At 40.9% G+C, this 21179-nt stretch overlaps 1 protein-coding gene across 4 annotated transcripts in view; it reads left to right on the top strand.

The window, feature by feature from the left end:
- The window catches only part of LOC115239631 (homeobox protein cut), a 159820-nt gene that overhangs the window by 102477 nt on the left and 36164 nt on the right, over positions 1–21179 (top strand). The gene's annotated exons all lie outside the window — the stretch shown is intronic.

The raw sequence follows: 21179 nt of genomic DNA, 5'->3' as shown, positions 1-21179 counted from the left end.
ATGTATAATATCTATGTATGTGTATATATATATATATATATATATATATATATATATATCTATATAAAAAATCCCACCTCCACCGTACATGCAAGAGGTGGTGGACTACCCTCCTGCACCGACACCCTCCTTCTCGCCCTCCTTCTCCTTCTCCTACCCTTTTCCCCTCCCCCCGACTCTCCTACGGTTCGCGCGCACATTTTATATCCTACCTATACCTTTCTCCACCTACAACCTACACGCCTCCATCGTCCAGACGGACGACGGGAATTATCTCCGTTTTTCCGCAAACGCGATTAACCAGAAACGTCGTTCAGCAAGCCCTCCGGGCCCTCTCGAGCGGCAGGGATATCCTTCCTTCTCCTTCTCCTCTTCTGTTTCGCCGCTTCTATCTCACTCGTTTCTCCTTCGGCTTTCGACTCGACTCGACTCCGATTGATAATTCACGATTAATCCTTCTCGCGAGAGCGGACTTCTCCCACGCCGCCTGGAGGCTGCTCTGCCTCGAGTTCACGGCGAATTTCGTGGCAGCCGATAATTTCATTGTACTTGAAATCCGAGACGCGCGGGAGACGAACGAAAAAAGGGGGATGCGCGCTTGCTCCTTGTTGCGAATTCAGATTCTAACCGACGTGAATCGCGATCGAACGGTTTTAAACGGGCTTCCTATGATAACGAGCCGCGGTTTCTGCGGTTTGCGATTATCGATACTGCTAACTTTGGCGTAATTGATAGCTGAGCTCCAGTTTCTTTTCTGAAAACGAGTTGTACTCTCATGATGAAATATGATAATAACAAGCACGTATATTTATTACATCGCACATACACGTATGTGCAATGCAATACTATTTATTTTTACGTTATATTGCATTCCTATATTGATGCTCAGAAAGGATATTTCTAATTCTGAAGTATATCGTTTTTTTTTTTTTTTTTTACTTTATTTTATATATATTTTATTTTATTCGACATATTTTAAATTAGATAAATTTTGATATCTCAAGAATATTTGGAAATACATATTTTTAAATACATATTTTTAAAGGTATTTATTTTCAAGACACATTTATATCTACGTATGTCGGACACATAATTCGCATCGGCAGCACAGCAGCGACGCGTTTTTCGACGCGGCGATGAATTTATTTCGAGCGGCAACTCGTCACGGGTCGATGGTTATAATAATAAACGACAACGTCGACGAAAAACAGCGGATTGTCAGTAGCATTTCCTCCGCGATGGAACGCGCGGTATTATCTATCGCGGCATACATACGTTCAAATGTCGAATGCCACATATATATGCAGTCCCGTCGATTGGCAGAATGTCAAAGGCTTGTTAGCTGACTCGCGAGGTGTTTGCGCGAAACTTAGAAATATAGAATTGAAAGTGTAATAATAACGAGACATTCCTTGGCGCAACAGCGCGAATCTTATGCAAAATATTAAATAAATCGAACAAACTGGTCGCCAGATGAGATGAGCAACACCAGTAAATAATACTTACTAATCCAATTAAATATGTATATAGCTCTAGTGTATCCAATTCCGAAGATCTGAAATCGCGCCACGATACTCTTTCGTAATCGCTTAAATTATGCGAAATATTTCGACTGAAATCATTTTGTGATGTAAAAATACTTCTTGTTTATGCGCACATATTCTTCTATTTGTCGAAAAAAAAAAACGATTTATAAATTATTTATTGAAATGCATATAAATAAATTCAGAACATTGAGTGAATTAAGCTCTGTGTTGTAATATTAATAAAAATTACGTGTACTATAAAAGGGCACATTCCGCTCTCGAGAGCAATTAACACGCATGACGAGACATCGGTATAAAAGCGAGATATCTGAATGACTCTTTTAGCTAACGTATAAATTGCTTGATCCTTCTGTATCTTTCCTCATCCGAAAGGAAAATCTTCCGCAAAGCCGACGTTGTATCGAGCCCCGATGAAGACATAACTTATCAGTCGTAGTCCGGGGTTTTCCGCGATGGAGCCCTCTCGGCTCCACCTTCGCTTTTACGTCGGCACAAGTATATGATATTTAAAATTAATCCTGCCTTTGTGCTGCCTCGCTGGCTGCCCGCTCGCTCGCTCGCTCGGCTGTCTGTCTGCCTGTCTTTTTATCGTACCGATATGGAGTCGTATAAATTTTACTCCATTATTCGTTCCGCTCGCGGTTGGGGTCGGGGGCAAGAGGCGCAGAGTTAAGAGAGATCGGGTGAGAGGGGAAGGGGAGGAGAGAGTTAGTAGGAGCGACGGAGAAGTGGCAGAAGGGGAGAGTGGTTTGATTCCGGAAGAAGGGGAGCGACGATTCGTCTTTTTGTCTTTGCCGGTGTACCGTGAGGCTTTCATTTCGAATCCTCAATCACCGCCGGTGATCAATCACAATTGAACTCGAGCGATGAGGACGCGGCAGGATAAAAAACGGCAAGGAAATAGCTCGAGCAAAAAGATGGGACGGAAGATGCGGTGAGGCGTCAACGCCAATGAGGCGCGGATTATTGGATCTCGGATATTAGATACAGGTGTAATAACGTTTGTTTAGAAAGAATGTATGCGTAATAAAACGCAAATTACGTACGGTTAGTTCTTGCCAATTGCGTTTAAAATAATATTGTGTTTTGATATTGGAGAAATGGTTTTTAAATATACTTTCCTTAACTTTAGATATGTAGATTGAATTTTTGAATTATATAACATAAAATCGCTTACCATATAATGTATAATATATCGCGAATAAGAATACATACAAAATCGCGACTGATGGATACACCCTCCGTTATGCTAGCATTAAGTAGTGATGCCCGCCGCAAGTCAGACAGTGGACCGAAGGGATGAGGATTCGAGTTGGGCTCGTAGGATCCGAGCCAGGAGGTAGAGAAGGTGGAGGCGGCTCAGGTCGGTCTGTGAATGCCTTTTGATGCTACCCCACCCGCGATCCGAAGGATAATGCACAAACCAAAGGATAATTCCCGATACGGGGACGAAATCCGAGCGGAAGAGGAGCGGGAAAAGGAGGGGAACGGGGCGGAGGGCGCGGGGTGATCGGGGCAAAAAACTCTTATTTAAAAATGTATTTACCGTCTGGCTCGCAAGAATCGCCATCCGCCTGGAAAGTTCGCTTTTTACCCTTCTGCTTCGTGTCTCTGTATAGGTACGTATGTATGCGTCTGATACATGTGTGTATGTGCGCGCGCGAGTCCGCTTACCGCTTTATCCGCGGAGATGTAGAAATCGTGGAGGGATGCATTCGGGGGCGAGCATCTACCTATTCTGATGTCTAAACGTGTGCCTCGACACGTATGCGTATGCGTGCGCGTGTCCGTGTAGACGTTTGCCTCCTTCGTCCGTCTGTCGCTTTTCCGTGCTTGAACGCCAGACTGGCGAAAGCTTTTCAGATCGACGTGGAGGCACGTAGGATTCGAGACTGAAACGACGGACAAAGGGAAAACTGATAACCCTCGACGTAATTCGTAGCAATCGTGATGGATATGAGCATCAAGTATGAACGAAGGTCGAATTGCAATAATTATATCTCCATTATATTATATATAAAAAAAGTTATTGTTAGTGTCTTAAAATTATAGAATTATAAATTTTATTTCTATTCGTTTATATTTGTATCTAAGAAAAAGTTTCATTCCTTCAACGTAGCAAAGAGCCAACTCCTTCTCGATATAAATCTCGGTAAAAATATTCCGCTATCTTTTCCTGATTCTAATAGAAATTTTCGGCGGCTCGGAGGAGCATGAAAGGGTACAATCCATCGCGCGAAAATAGATTGCGGTATGTCGGACATTAAATGGATAAATTGCATCAGAAGCTAGCCGCAGGATATAGCACGTCGCGCGATAACACGTGCAGATTACGGACGCGGTAGCGCGCTATTGTCTTGAGTGTCGGTAGCTTAACTTTTATCGGGTGAACGCATATTCGTACATGTGTACGTGTACGTGTAAACGCGGCCTCTGAAAGTGTGGCGCGACCCAGGCAATCGTTTCGCCGCCGGTGCCGTTAGCCGATTTCGAACTTTGCCGCGCGGCAGTCCGCGGCAAATGTATCTGGGATAGATGGATGAAATGTAACTATCAAAGTTGGCGATCGCTGCACGACGGTATTTCGCCCCCGCCTCTCCCTCCCTCCCTCCCCCTTCCCCGCGGTCTGCATCCGCGCTGCAGCTCGCCAACCACCCGATACTCTCAACCCCCCTTCACGCGTTCATCCTCGACGCTTGCTCACAATTTATATTACGGGCGAGGTGCGCATATAATTAATTTAATTAAACGCTCCGCGTTGAAAATCGTCCTATTAGTTCGGCAACTTTTGACGGCTGTTACCTTTCTGTCCCCCCTCCCCCCTATCCGGCGTTCGTCCTTTCTCTCTCTCTTTCGTTCTCTTACTCTCATCTCCTCCCCCTCTGATCCTCTTTCCTACCAGTTTCTCTACCATTTATTCTCTCTACTGCTATTCGTTCTCTTCGGTCGTTTCGCGCTTGTTATTCTCACGCTTCCCATCGTTACTTTGCGACACGTAACGTGGAAATTTTTTAGTACCATAAGCGTAAATAGAACGTTGCGCTTCCGCGTGTTTGTTCCACCTTGCACAGTTTCGAATCGCTCTTCTGCTCCGTAATTTGTATCGCTCGCGTTATTATTGTTAATTAAATTCGCTCTTCTCGACACTCTCTCGCGACGTAGTATCACAATCAAGAACGTGATTACGATATGACACGTTGAATTACATGTGCAAGACAATCTCGTTTAACTGTCCGTCTTATTTAAATATCGTTGCATTTTGTTATCGCCGTCTTTCTCCTGGCGCAATTGCCAACGATGCAATTGCATGTGTCACTTCATTTTCGCAATGCGTTCTGATATGTCTGTATCCACGCAGAATGAAATAAATTTATCTTGACGTTATTCTGAAGGCTTCATCGTTTTTTAGATGAAGTGTACAGAACGCACGAGACGAGTTTCAATGTATAAATAATTTCGGAAAAGTACATATAAAAGTTGCGATAAGAGAATTAATAGGACGAAAGAATACTGCGAAGATAAATCCCGTTACAATCGCGTACTAATTATAACGCGATATTTTATTCGCTTCCGTGCCACGTATCCACTCATCCTGTGTCACATCCGAGATTTCTTTTACATCATTTCGCGTCGATTATCCGTCGACTCGCCGTTTCAAGCGCGCGACCGCTCTGCGTCGCTCATATTTCGCGAAAATGTACGCGACGTGTCGCAATATTTCTCTGTCCTTTCCAAAGGTACTTGTTGAAGCAAAACTTTCGGCTTGTTTGACAAATGTTGATACCGCGCAGCCATCCAAATCTCTATGGCGGAGTCAATTACTCTTGGCAGCCGAAGCCGAAGCCGAAGCCGGTGGGCGTTAATGGTTTAATTTTGATGACAAGAGGTAGCAATGCCAGCGCACGTGCGGAAATACAATCCTCAAGGAATCTATTAGCTTAGCAGCAGAAAACGTTAAAGTAATATTTAAATAGTGACAAACGTGCCTTTTTAATTCGTCGTTCGCTCGGGTTGCAATCAGTTGCAACCGCAACAGCTCGAGATAATATGCGATTAAGTCGGTCACGCCAGAAATCCGTCGTTGTATCCGATGTTACCAGTAATAACGATAGCAAGATGAGAAAATGATTTTAATGAATCTTTAATTGCGATTATGAATAGTTTTGAAATATATTTAAAATAATAATCCTTCTTTCTATACATATATATACAAAAAAAAAAAAAAAAAATTATTATTACCTCCTTTAAATAACAATTATTATTATTTTTTTAATTAATCAAGATTTTATATTTATAAAATGATTTAGATGTTTGACTTTTTATAGCATTGATCGTACGTAGTATGTTACGAATATTTAAAAAATTAAATATATATGTGTACATATATGATAGATCGCCTATATTATTCGCAATGAGAACCACTGTCGGTCAGCGATAAATAGGGATCGAAGTTGATTTCCAGTAGTGTCGATAACGTAAGGGATTGCTGCTGTATTGCCTAACTAGCCTAAACTCCGAAAAGGTAGCTGCCAGGATTCTTGGAAGCTGTGTGGACAAACGGACAGATTGCGGGTAGCCGAGAAGATCGCCCTCTGATCTCACCCCGTTTTACCCTCCCTTCTCGGTTAGGATGCCGTTGCTTCTAAAACATCATCCTCTTCCTCTCTCTCTTCTCATTCCCGCATTTCCTTCGCTGACCCTGTGTCTCTGAAATTCATCCTTTCTCTCACTCTCTCTCTGCTCCATATTCTAACCGACCCCTCCTGGATCTCTTTCTCTGCATCCCGCCGTGCATCCGCGCTTTGTCATTTGCTTAGGGTCAATCTGTGTCGTTGGTCCTCTGGAAATCCCTTCGGGTTGCTGCGACCGCAGTACCTTCTATCCAGGAGATCACTGATCGTAATTCGATCTGGCTGCGGCGTAGCACAAAGGTGGCCAATGATCACCCATCCTGCGATCCTAATGCTTATCGCCTGCCGCCTTCGGGCTACGTCCAATCGACGAGGCTCGTACAACGCTCGCCAATACCTCTCATTAAGCATTCGCGCCCACGACTGTTCGAAGGACTTCCTTTGTAATAAAGATTAATCTAGGTTCGGCCAGAATAGATAAAAAATATGAAATAGATGAAAAATACGAATAAATTGAAAATACAAATTTGCACGCAGAGTATTTGTGTATATGTACTACTTTTTTTTTAAATTCTAAAATATGTGTGTCGCGCGCAATACAAGAAAATAGACAAAAAAAAAACAGAATTTGAAATTTAAAATTATATATCTGAAACGTGTCTAAATATATAATACATCTCGATTAAATTTCAATATCGAAGGCTTATATTTCCAATAAATTTGCATTTGAATATTTCGAGCTTAAATATGTTTCAAATGTCTTATACTCATACACATAAACAGTAATTTGTACAAATCGAACAGTTGCTGCTATATATAAACTGTACTACTTTGTGCAATAATATCCAATTAAAATAATTTGTATTGTAATTAATTAAATTTAAGAATTGTTGCATATAAAGAATATTTTGAATACATTTTGCATACAAGATACGTACAATTCAAGAAACGGTTTTAATGCGTTTCTAAACTGCCGATTTAGAGACTGCGGATTAATGAGAGAAATATGCAAGGATGCAATTTTTTTTGTGAATTGATTTTTTTTTTTTACATATTCAAGCATACACTCTGTCTTAAACTTTTATTTATAAATATTAATATATTTACATAAGCAACTTATTTGTTATTACATCTTATATAATAAAAATATTATAGAGTATATATCGCTCGAGATCAATATTAAATTCATATGCCAGTCAATTCGGATAGGTCAATAACTTTCGGCTTAATTATCAAGCCGCCTGCCCACTCATGTATATTATCTTCACGCTTGTCATACGCACATTAGTAGAGTTTGAGAAGAATCTTTATCAGGCGGGACTGAAAAAGATATGATAGAAACGTATATGGCGGATGGTACATAACAGTGTGAGTGTCTTTTCGAATGAGGGCAATAAATGACCTTCGACCTTTCCGGAATACAGTGGTGGCTGTTTCGAGAATAATTTATTTGCTTAAACAATTGTTAATTCCAAGCCTCGTGTGTTCGACAAGGTCCATGCACCACGTGACGCTCATAATCGTGCATATCGCATCTTTATAATTATATCATATATATTTTACCCGATTACACATTTTAACAATAAAATGTTTTTCAATTGGGAGTAATAATATTGCATTTTAATGAGTTTATAAAAAATAACACATATTTTCTTAACATATTGGATTTATCGATTTCTCATATAACAATGTCACAAAAGTATTGATATGAAAATTATCCAGTATCGAGTCAATTCTTATCGGTAAAAATAAATTCGGCGCCATTGGATATCGAGCTTGTTGCGGGAAACTGGGGTTATCGATAGATGAATAAAAAATAAGTTTATACATTTCGGCTAATCGTGCGTCAACGTTCGATCTTATAAAATAAGTTACTGTGTTCTTTGACGCCCATATTAAGGATGGAAAGGTCCAGTAATGATATAATATCTAAACCGAACGTATTCATTTGAAATTCGGCTGCGCACACGCGATGTTCTCAATACAATTGCGAGCGATCGGAAAATCGTGTTTATTTATGGAAAAGTAATAAAAAAAAAAAAAATAAGCATAAAAATATGCATTTATTTTACTTGCAATATTATGTAAAAATATCAGCGATATTCTCTACTTAACATATTATGAAAATATTTGCAAATGTTAAATGAAAAGTGTAAGATATAATAACAAAAGTGAAAAAGTTTGTATAATAAAAAGAAATTATTTGAACTCTGTGCGATTAAGATATAAAAGCTATACGTGAAAGGCGATTCGCCGCGAAATTGAAAGACACCAATCGCCGGTGAGTTTCTCGGCTAAATGTGTGATTTTTCGAAAAACGATCGCGCGGCGACAGAGCTCCCCAAAGTGCCTGGAAATAATCCGCTTGGGCGCGTGGCAATACTGAGAGTAAGCCGGAACGATTTGAAATCCGGAGGCGTAAGATCTTGGTCGGCGAAGGATCGGGTAAGTTCTCGAATTTAATTACGGCAATTAGAGCCGAAAGGCTTTCCCCTCCCACCGTCGTCCTGTTCGCGTACTCCGTCGTTCCATCCGCTTTCCTCCTGCTTACCGCCCTTTCTCTCGATAGCCCCGGATCAATCGCATCGACCCTTCCAGCTATTCGCAGCAGAACCCCGGCTGCCGTTGATTGACAGAGAAACTTTTAAATCACACCCTCTACCCACCGCGCCCGCGTTCGATCACTTCAAGGTTTATCGTTCGCGAGATTAATTTGATTTCCTTCGCGGTCGCCGGAAGAGATTTCATGTTTGTTCTATACGTTAAACTTTCGGACGTTTGCTAATCTATCTTTAGCAAACATGAATCTGTGCGAAGAAGCAATTAATCGATTATAACGATTAATTCGTTATAAGAAAGGTACATATCATTGGTTTGAATGTACTTATATACATATATATATATATCTTATACGATGATGATGGTTAGGTTAAAATTAAGATTGTGTAAATATAACCCGATGAATAATACATTCATTACTCAATTATTAAGATTGTTCGTTTCCCGACCATCCGACATGGACGATAATCAAGTGCCTATTTCGCGGCACGGTATATAAGGATTATAATCATTTTATCGCACGCTACAGGAAGAGATCTCTCGACTATCGATAATTAGACAGAAATTCCAACCGCCTTCGATTATCGCGAAGAACCGCGACTGTCAGGCTCTTAACGAGCGTAATGAACTTTGTGAAAATTGACATTAGCAGCGGATTAAACGATGATTTGGGAATAAATCGGAGTCGTCATACGTCAGATAGACGTCCGACGTAAGGGCGACGTACGCGTCGTGCTCGCACACGTCACGTAACATCATGAGTGCACATGCACTTTGAGACTTATGGGCCGCGTTGCACGCAAAAAAAAAAACGCACGCTTAAACGTGAGATGAGCGCGCGCACGTGCGTCACATAAGAATTTCCTATGGATATGACAAATGTGTGACGTCTCGTATTAATATTTTCGCTCATTTTCTCATGCCATTTATTAATGCTCGCCGATTATACTCGCGAAAGAGACACGATCGCTTCGTTATTTTTAATATATCGCGCGTTACACTCTATTAAAGAATTGTCTGCATTAGAGAGACCGATGCGTGCGTTCCCGCAGCGTTAAGTTATTTACAGTTTAGTCCAAGTACGCGTGTGTGTTTTCTTCATAACTATATTTCCAGCACGTTGTAAATACCGTACGTAAGACAACGACGAATGAACCGGTGACATTTTGTGCATCCGACTTTTTTCACAATAACCTTGCGTAATGCATTTTCACATACGATCTGGCAATTTTGATGGCGCATTTGCATTACGATCGGATACCGCTTAATTGAAAGCTGTCAATTGAGAGGTATGATACGCGTTGGAACAACGAGAATATAACAGGTGGCAGTTGGGAAATTTTATACGTAAATGGATTTTGTAAAGAATGAAATACTTCATAAAAATTTGCAAAGAGTACATGTCGGGATATAAATGATTATACGCAACATCATTATCTCGATGATCTCAATTTGAATTTTTGTGATGTAAAATTCTAGTTTTATTATACTAATATTTTTAATATGCAATACATATTTGTGTTCTTTCTCTATCTATCTCCCTCTCTCTCTCTTTCTCTCTTTTTCTCTTTCTGAAATTTGAAAGTCTATTAAATGCGTGAAACGTGACCGAATTGACCAAGTAGCAATGTGATACAACTATCGATTAACGCAGGCATTAAAGTTTGCTCTGATAGGCAGCCTATAAGCAAGCAGTCACTTGAAATAAACATAAGCGCTCATACGATCGCCACGTCACATATGCATTGCGAAAAATCTATAAAGCATTGTTACGACAATGTACTGACATGCTGGCGCCCGTGGTGATCGCTAGCATGTATAAACAGAGTAGATCAAGAACGACTACGTATATATTTCTTTTCAGTCTGCAACCCCACTGATGAATAATTTATTACAAGTAGAAATTACAAGAAGAAATGGATCAAAATAAATTCAATAAAATCATTTACGATTAAGCAAATTATATCATTATAACATCTTTCTCGTTTATTCATATAACAATATTATATCTATAATATGATAATGCGATGTAAAATAATCGCCCTCGCTGTCGATTAATTATGCTGACGAGAGAATCCTCGATCTCAGTGAAGTTCCATCCACGTTGAAACTATCGATCCAGTCGCAGAATTTCTCACGGTGGATCGTTCGAAACCATCATCGTACCATGCTAACTATCAATCACCGGTTCTCAATCGAGAATTCGTACGTCGTCGAAGAAATTCCCCATGATGCTCGACGAAGTGGGGACGAGGCAATTAGATGAAGGCACGCACACCCGCGAGTAGTCGATTATTAACGATTGAACGATCCGTGCGATTTTCTGCTTCAGGAACGCGCATTCTACCACCGCGTCGATAGCTTTACCATTCAACGTCTCTTATTCGTGTAATTATCGGCATTCACACGTGACTAAATTCGACTCTATTACATACATACACATAATATTTATGTAAATAATTATTTATATTATTTTAAAAAACCAATTGAAAAATAGTTTAAGATATAAAGTAGTAAAAATTTTATTATTTTATTTGAAATATTCCGTTAAAATATTGGCGCCTCAACATCTTTGTGGTTCATTCGACACGGCTTCACGCTCAGCTAAAACCAGCTAATGGCAATGTAATCAAAGTAAGACGGCGCACCAGTTGCCCTCCCCTTTTCAACGGAATCTCTAATCTCGCTACCAACGAAATTAATTCGTCTTCCTGTACTAATGTATCCGCGCATATCGTTAGGCGAATTCTGGTTGGAGCAGGGTTTCAAAACTAGTTAAGCAAATAGACATCGTTTGGAAAGAGAAAGAGAGGAAGAGGATCAGAATAAGAAACGGAGTGGGATATATTCCTGTGCGGAACTCACGCGGATTACGTTTTTAGATCGGCTCCTTAGCCTCCTCGTGAGGGATGAACTTGGCGAGGGTGTGCCGGAGATTCGATCGAAATTAAAATTAAAATTATTGTAGGGTCGCCGAATGTGCCTCAACTCCGCCTCTTCTAATCGAGATTTTCACGGTCTCCGGCGTGCAGTTAGTTTTAAGTGGATGAATGCGATCCGAGATATATATCTCGTGTGCTTCTCATTGGTCCTATCCAATTAAATGTCTCAGTTTGAGTCGTCATGAGTTCACAAATCGAGCGCAACGTTCGGTTATCTTGATATATTCCATCACTTCTATTCTGAGATGCATTATTGAATCGTTGAACATCGAAAATATCGCAAAATATAAATTAATTTTTAAAATATTATGTAAGATGAGAGTCAAAATGATTGTATTTAAGATTATCGTTAATTGCCAAATTTTACAGTTTTAATTACCCTATCTATATATGCAAATGCGATTATTTATAATTACTATAAATTAAGGAATGCTTATATCTTAATAATGCAATCTATGCGAATTAAGACGGTAGGAATATCGGAAAGAGAGGCAATTCGCCAATCGAGGTACCGCGAAATGCGTCCTGTAAGCGGAAGTGGCGTAACGTCCCAGAAAATTAATCGTGTCCGATATTACGTCGAAGCCCGTTCGGCCCTGCGGCGAAGGGCGGTTGGAGAAGGAGGGAGGGACGGAGGGATGGAGGAACGGAGAATACTCAGTTGGCGCTACATCGCGCGGTGTCGCTCCCTGTAATTTTCGCACGATTTTATGGGAATTTAAGAATAATTCAATTAGGGCCCGGGGATCACTTTCCGAGATATGCTAATTCCACGCTGAGACCCGCTACCCGTAGAACTGTACTAACTATGGTTGTTGCCGATGGAAAGCGGGGAGGGAGAGTGGTATGGTGCAGGGAGACTCGATGTGTAAGAGCAAGATGGAGAGAAGAGGAGCGAGAGACAGAGAAGAGGAAGAGAGAGAAAGAGAAAAAGAGGAGAAACGATCGTACCTATATCGTCCCCAATTTAAAAATCTAATCTCCAATGATCGTTCGGAGTGTCCGTGAGATAAAAAATACGATCCACAATGTCGAGAGGGGCCCCGGAGCAGTCGTCTCAAGCTATCGCATTTTCAATCCGGCCTGATTAAATTCATTAGTTTAATAGCGGGGTAGGTAGGTATCAATATCCAAGCGATTCCCCCGCTCGCCTCTCGTCCTACCCCTACCCCCTCCCTCTCCCTCCTCTTCATCTTTCGTTTTCCATCTGACTCATTCTTTTCCGCTTCTCCTGCCGCGACTTCTTCTGATTCTTGGTCGGTTTCTCCTTCCACGGTTCTTAACCGCCGACTACCCTTGGGGTTTGGCACAGCTGAGGGGGTTCCGATGTTCCAACCGAAGGCAAAAGAACCGCCTAATAAAATTGGCAAGAATCACTTATTTAACCCTCGGCCGATCGAGAGACCGACGATTTGAAAGGTCTGTTCTGCGACTGTTTTCACTTCGTCGAGGGCCCTTCCGGTCTTCTCGCGCTCGGTCCTCGGCAGCTTTTCCGTTCGAGAGTCCTGACTCAAAGAGAGTGGCTGATGGGGGTAAGACGCTCGACAGGGAGAGAGAGAGGGTGAGAGAGAAGTGGTTGATAGAACCCAGGTAAACATTCGACGGCCGAGATTAACCTGAGATATTCAAATGGCTCAGCCCAGTTGGCCCCGTGGGTATCGTCGCGGCATATCGACCTCCGTAGATCTTCGCTGCCAACTAATGTTTTGCCCAGGAAAAGCGAAAGAAGCCAAAAAAAGCTATTCCCGATTGGCCAATAGCGCACGAGCCTTAATCTATTCAAATTGGAAGTGATTGCGCTGTCTCGCGAGTCGGGGTGAATGAACATCGATAAAACTTCAGCGGAGCGCGGGATTTCTATTATTGCATAGAGTGATATCTTTATTTAACTCAGTTGTGATTTAATAGATTATAACGATGATAAATAATGTAGTAAAAATTGTAATAACAAATGAGCAAGAAAGAGACTCAAGAGACCGAAAGTTCGAGCGAAAATTTCGTAGTACGCTTGCAACGTGCAAAAATTTACCAAAGTAACTTCAATATAATTATCGAATCACCGGATAAATGACCGCGATCGTCCAATGGATCCGCGTCTTCTTATAGCGCCGCTAAACCGTGGGAAGATAAAGGAAGGCTATTAATGTCATTTGAAGAATGCGGGGAGAACTTTTTTGCACCGATTGCCGTATGGTTCCTTCCCTCTTCCTAAGGCGTCGTAACACATGAAGAATATAAGAAACAAATGTAGCGCGAGAGCATAGGCGCAGATGACACACGAAATGGAGCAAAATACATCTTGAATTTCTGAAAACTTAGCCACGAACGCACAGTAGGCTCTATTTTATTTACTACATATTTTTATATAATATAATATATAATTTTTTAGAAATTGATTTCTTCTCGCGTAACCCACATTTACGGACAAACGTCATTAGATCGGAGGAAAAGTCGGCGGCAATTATGCAAAAGTTTTCTCATCGACCAGTCACCCTCGTAAATATAGAAAGGCAGGGAAAACCCTTCTTCTTTTCCTATTCCCGCATTTACGTACCTAACGAAACGGAACTCGAGGCTTTGAGAGATTTTATGAGCCTTATTCTCTGAGCGATCGTGTCCATCTTTCCCCACCGCAAATCTACAGCTGTCTCGTTGTACTGATCCAGTTTTTCACGATTTGGTTGTTTGAATGCGTATCCTCGTTCTCGTCTTCCCTCCGCGAAGCGAGGAGAAAACAAATCGACAAGGACTCTGTCCTTCATCCCGCTACGCCACGACCTCGCGGCACGCGATTCAGTTACCGCTCGTACGTATCTTTCTTTTTTCCCTTGTTTTTCCCGTCTTCTTTGTTACAATCATCGCGAGAGAAGCGAAGGGTTTATTTCTGCACGATTCACGAAAGTTGGCACGCGGGGGTGGTGAGGATGACGAAGACTGCTATTGCGGACCAGTTTGCGATCTTAAATCATTGTTTAAGTAGCTGGTACTTATTATTTTCCTATAATATGTTTGCGTTATCCTATACAATGTCTTCTTTATGCCTGTTTCATGCCGGCCTGTTGTTTCCTATAAATTCGCCACGTGACAAGCAGATATTTGCAAATACTAAAATAGATACGGCAACGTACGATGGTATTATCGCAGCCGTGGATGGTAATAAAAAATTGCACGGTTCTATTATTGCCACGGTTGTATACGCAAGTTCGAGAAAAAATATTTCTGGACACGCCAATACCTACATAACGAGCATATTGTCTTTGAGCAAACACATACACATATATTCTTTCGATTACTTATTTTTGTTATATCAAACGTTTGTTATAATAATTAATCATTATGACCCGAATAACGATGATCAAATATTCCAACGTACAAAATCTAATTCAACAAATTTTGCTACAAAGAATAATTGACAGATTCTTTTTTATAAAGCTTTTTTGAAATTTTTTTTGATAAGTGTAAAAATATATTGTCGGGTAAAAATTATCTTTTATATGAGAATATGTGTGCACATGCAAATACATATATAATGTACACAATGAAAATCACGAGCTAGGAACAATGACAGACCGGCGACGTCTGCGAGTGCTTAAAACGATTGCGCAGATTTTCCATGGAAATTCGTCATACGGAAGAGCAGCGGAAAGAGCACGGAAAGAGAACGAAGTGGAAAAAAAGAATCGTGAGAGCAGAGCGAAATGAATAGCGCCGTGCTATCTCGTCGTATGGTCCACGTAAGGGTTCTTTTAATACGCAAGTCGAATGGCCGGACGGGCCGCAGGATATAGGTAATTCCATTTCGCCGATAGCTACAAGGAAAAACGGGGATGGAGAGCGTGCCGGAGGAAATTGACAGATTCTTTTTTATAAAGCTTTTTTGAAATTTTTTTTGATAAGTGTAAAAATATATTGTCGGGTAAAAATTATCTTTTATATGAGAATATGTGTGCACATGCAAATACATATATAATGTACACAATGAAAATCACGAGCTAGGAACAATGACAGACCGGCGACGTCTGCGAGTGCTTAAAACGATTGCGCAGATTTTCCATGGAAATTCGTCATACGGAAGAGCAGCGGAAAGAGCACGGAAAGAGAACGAAGTGGAAAAAAAGAATCGTGAGAGCAGAGCGAAATGAATAGCGCCGTGCTATCTCGTCGTATGGTCCACGTAAGGGTTCTTTTAATACGCAAGTCGAATGGCCGGACGGGCCGCAGGATATAGGTAATTCCATTTCGCCGATAGCTACAAGGAAAAACGGGGATATGGAGAGCGTGCCGGAGGACGCGAGGGAGAAGTGGTGAGCTTTCTATTGTAACCGATCTTCGAAGCCATCCGTGTGACAGTGGTCTAGCTACAGCCGGCCAGCCACTGACGAACGCACACGAAGTCTTAATAACTTATGGATTCGATATGCACGTTATTGACCGTAATCCGTTAGAGAATCCGGGCATTATCGATAGAAAGCGTATATACTACGACTACGATGTTGTATACAGGGTGTTTCGCGGTTTGCCGAGGGGCGGCACGTTAGAAGCTATAAGACCAGAATGCATAATCGTATTAGCGACAGGTGTTTTGTTTTCTTGGGGGCTGGCTGTTCAAAGCTATAATCCCACGTTTCTTTTCTTAACTCGCCGAGAACACTTGCTTGAATAAAGTAAGAAAGAATCTATGTCTGTGCTCGAATTGAAGTTTGTCTTTTGCCACGAGAATTGAGAGTGAAAAATATTTGCCTCGAAGAATTTCGAGAGAAGTGTTCAGTTCTTTTTGATTACGACTCAGACACTAATATAATACTAATGTCATTTGCAAGCGATATGAAAATATCTCAACACTCTTCCTTCGTGACACTTTTTTCCTGTCATTAATGTTTCATACGATATAATTAACGACATATAAATAGTAGCTCATATAATTACTTCACTTTAAAATATCTTATTTATTATCACACTACGTTCCTATACATATAACTCACCTATCGACCTCCTAATCTATTCAATATTCAGCCGTAAATCAATAGCGAGTAGTTTTGACCCTCTATCTATCGAAACCTCACGCTGATTCCTTCATCAGGAGTTGATCCATGATTCACGAAGTCGCCTGTACATCATTGCTCATCTACACTACAGCTTCTGCTCTCGCCTGACCCTTACTTTCGTCCAATATGAACGAGAGCATTATGTCGGGGAAAGCCGACTAACACGTGATATCGCCGTCTTTCTCCGATCATTCCTGGACGCCGGTACTCTCTTTCTCTAGGTCTATCATGCTCGCTATACCGCGATCAATCACTCGTGGCTCGCGTTAACGCGCTTTAAGCGCTTTGCCCGGGCACCGAGGTACGCGCTAAGTGTTCATTATTGAGGGACACTCGATAGCTGTCCGCTCTTGTCGATACGCCACAAGCGTTTGCCACACAGCCTGCATTATTATTCCTCGTATAATCTATCGTCGTATCAGTCAATTTTTATATTTTATCTTCTTCTGGCTCGCCTTTCCTTTCCCGCTCGCCCGAGCAATAATTTCACAGTAGAGTATTTATTAGCGCGAAACTTTATTAATGCGATTAATCTCCTTTCAACGTAATAAGATTTTTGTTTTATAATCATATCGATAATTTTTGTAAAAATCGCTAGCTTAAATTCTGCAATTTCCATGTACATCGCCGTGAATGTAATTTAAACGCTTCACCCGGCCGCTCGAAGGGTTTATCACCGGGGAAAACGTCGCGATAGATGTTGCCGTTATCGATTAACGGCGGTTCGACCGGCTTTAATCCTTCCAAGATACTTCCAGAATCCGCTAATGTCGATATCGGAAATCTCATTCGGCCGTTTGCTTCCCCGAGGGGCTACTTGCTCGAGGAAGCTCTTACTCGCTTCGCAATGTATTTGACAAGCCCTACCGAGATTGTCCATTCTCCGGTATTTTATCCAGCATGATCAGTATTATGCAATTGCGATCGGCACTTGTTTCTTCCAGCAAAACGTAGACGAGAGACGAAGAGCTTTGTTACGAAATGCCGTGATATTTACGCAATCGCGCGTACACACACAGCACAATTTAACGAGCTATTTATTTACTTTTGCCATGCGTGAGAAGAGAGCACGCGCGTTCCGTCCTCCTCTGACATCAGTTTGCGATCATAAAACCTCGCCACGTGGATGTGATTTTGTTTAGTTTTCCGTCGTATATGCCATCTACCTAGCACGAGATATCGTATAGCTTTCTTTATCCTTCTCTTTCTATTTCTCTCTATCTTTCTTTCTTTCTTTCTCTTTTTGAATTTCCTCTCTTCTCTTAGTGCTTTCCGCTTCACACGTACGTACGTGCTTGCGTGTGTACACGCGACGCAAAGTCAACCAGGCGCCGTTTCTTCCTTCCTTTTTTTTTATAGCTCCGAGCATTATAAATTCAAGCAACACACGCACGCATACACACGGCCGTGCACGAGTGTAATTTCTCCGGTTCGCGCGTAGCAGGCTGATAAAAACGCGCCCGCGCGCGAGCGACGCCGAGATACTCTATTTATTATCAAATTTCTTTATGGGTTTACAAGCCCGTCAACGACGTGTTGGTGTAACAGGAGGCTCACTCACACGAGCCGAAGCCCATTAACCGACGCCCGCCTAAGGTACATTCCCCTACCGTTGTTCGCCAGGCGACTATCATTCACGGAGTAATAACCGAGCACGCGTGTGCACGCGCGTGCGTGGTTACGTGCTTATGTATACGAATACTCGTGTGTGGTTGCATTACACACAGGATTAGCCGGTAACGTTTACTGCTTCGCCCTGGCGCGTTCACCTGCCCAGGGGGCATCTGAGATTTTTACGACGAACCGCGTGTCACTTGGGGGTTGCAGGCGATAAAATCCTCCCGTTGGCGAGATTAACGTCTCTGCAGATCGTGAGATTGTACCTGAAGGATTCGCACCGCTCCTACCTCTGTGTATAAATAATCGATCGTTTGTTTGTATTTCATTGTATTTTTAGCTCGTATAATCGAGAATACTGGACGAAAAAGTTTCTGTGTCTATATACGAAAGTCTCGAATTATATATTTCAAAATCGAGATTTATGATTTTTTTAAAAATAGTTTTGAAAACTGTTGCAAAATCTTATTTTATATCTCTTTATATGAAATAACACTCGCGTTGAATAAAATCGTGAATTAATATATAATAATTCTTATATATTAATAATTCTTATGTACGTGTAATACTGCAAACATTTTTCAAATTATTTATACGTCTCGTGCGAAACTCGCCAACATTTACGTGCTCGCGTTTTCGTTATCGTGCAATCTTCGGTCGTTCTCCGATTCGTTCAAACGCGCAAGCCTCTACAACTCATCAGGCATCTATCTTTTCCTTACTTCTTTTATTTTTACGAGGCAAACAGCGGGCGACGTACAGTTTGACGGCCCCGAAAAATCAACAGCATCGACTTCGTCTGACAGCGACTGGACACACTCGTTTATAGGGCGGACGGATGTCAATTATATTCTATAGTGCGTGCACGATCGGATTGGTTGCAGGGAGTCGCAGGGGGTGACGAGCGATACATATATATTATATACAGGGTGTTCAGTTTTTACCGCAAGAACGATAAAATAAGAGATTTTTTGATAAATATAGAAAACAATTTTTTAACGAAATTATAATTGAAGGCATAATTTTACTGATATATATAGTATAAATTGAAAATGAAATATATAATTTCAACAAAGCTTAGCGTAAAATGTATAAATAGATAACAAATGTCTTCGTCCAATTAATATTGAATTTTTTAATAGATATTTATTTTAAATTTTAATTTTGTACGAAGACATTTAATGTTGAAAATTTACGAATTTCAAAAAATAATAATCTTTTTTTTCTATTTTTTTTTCTTCTGAAAAATACATATTTTTTAAATCAAGATATTTTTAAACAAGAGGACTTGTGCGACTTCTGATACAACCTGTACCGTATCTGATGCATACGAATGGGTGATTGATAGACCGATACAACTCATCCAGGTCGACGCATCGATATTTCGACCCTATGAAAATTTCATTAGTGGCATCATATAATGATATAAAGGTGATGTCCACATGATAGGGGAGGCGTCATATAATGATATGAAGGTGATGTCTCCATGACAGAAAGAGAGAAAGAGAGAGGGCAATGCGGGGACGTAGGGTGATTTTGTAGGCTGAAACTCGTCGACACTCATCGAACTGTCGATTAACTTCGTTAATTATTTGACAATTAATAGAATACCTACGAGCGGGCAAGCGTCAATACCAGCTTTCGAGATTCGGATTTTAATAATCGACGGCGGTCGATTATATAATGGTATGGATATATATGATCGTAAGTGCTTGTCACTCACATACTCGCTTCAACTTTTACTATTACGATATAGAAACATATTAGATTGTGACTAGAAATAATTCTAATGGAAGATAATATGGGGAGATAATATTTGCTAATTCCAGCACCTTAAATTTTAGATAAATTAATACAGATAGTACTGGTGAGATAAAATATTTTACATTAGAAAAAAACATTTATACATATTTGCAATTTCAAAGACTATTAAATTTCAAATCATTTTGTGAATGCATTGTATATGTATATTTAAAAATAATATAATCACATGTATTTATTGGCAATATAACCATTTCCATAACATATGATTATCAGATTAAATATATTATAATATCGTACTGAACAAGCTATAATTGCGAATTTAAAATTACAACTTGCGTACCTCTAGTTTTGTTACCTTCAGTATTTGTACTAATTGATTTATTCGATATGTAATAATAATGCAGACTTAATGATAATAAAGACTAATCACATGTGTCTCGTTTTCTGTTACAGGTAAGTTCACGTACGAGTGTCGACTAGCGAATTCCAAGATTTGGCGGATAGACTGTGCGTACAATTAACAATTAATCGCAGATTTGCGGATATTGCGAGCAAGTATACAAGCTTCATAATTAATCCTACAATTATCGATTATCGTGCCGATAACCTGGCTTGCGGAAACTTTGTTTCTGAGAAATATTTCGAGGCTCGAAGACGAATGGTGATCGAGAAAAAAGAAGATTTGCGAATTTCATGCGAACTAGTATCGGCCGCATCGAAATGCGGGGTTCTCTTGTCAGTCGAGACGGCGCTTCCGCAGGGGGGTGGCAGTAAAACGAGTTCGAGTGGTAATGCACTAATCAACCCCTTGGAAGGCGGATGTATTGGCGCTATACGGATGTAGCGCGCGGGGGCTTTAGTTATAATCGAAGGCTGCTTCGAAGGGGGATTCAAAGGCGGAGGGGTGGACACGGACGAGTGCGAGAGAAGGTTGGCGGGAGGTGGGTGGGATGAGGGTGGCAGGCGGGTTGAGAAGAGAGCGGGTGAGGGCGGCTGCTGTAGGACGGCATCGCGATCGACGTCGTTGTAGCATACACGATGTAAATTTTGCCCGGGTGTGCGGGTGCACCCTAC

Source organism: Formica exsecta, unplaced genomic scaffold (assembly GCF_003651465.1).
Source record: "Formica exsecta isolate Colony F162 unplaced genomic scaffold, ASM365146v1 scaffold393, whole genome shotgun sequence".
NCBI classification, from domain to species: domain Eukaryota; kingdom Metazoa; phylum Arthropoda; class Insecta; order Hymenoptera; family Formicidae; genus Formica; species Formica exsecta.
Note: the sequence above shows the minus strand (reverse complement) of the source record. Positions and strands in the feature narration are given on the sequence as shown.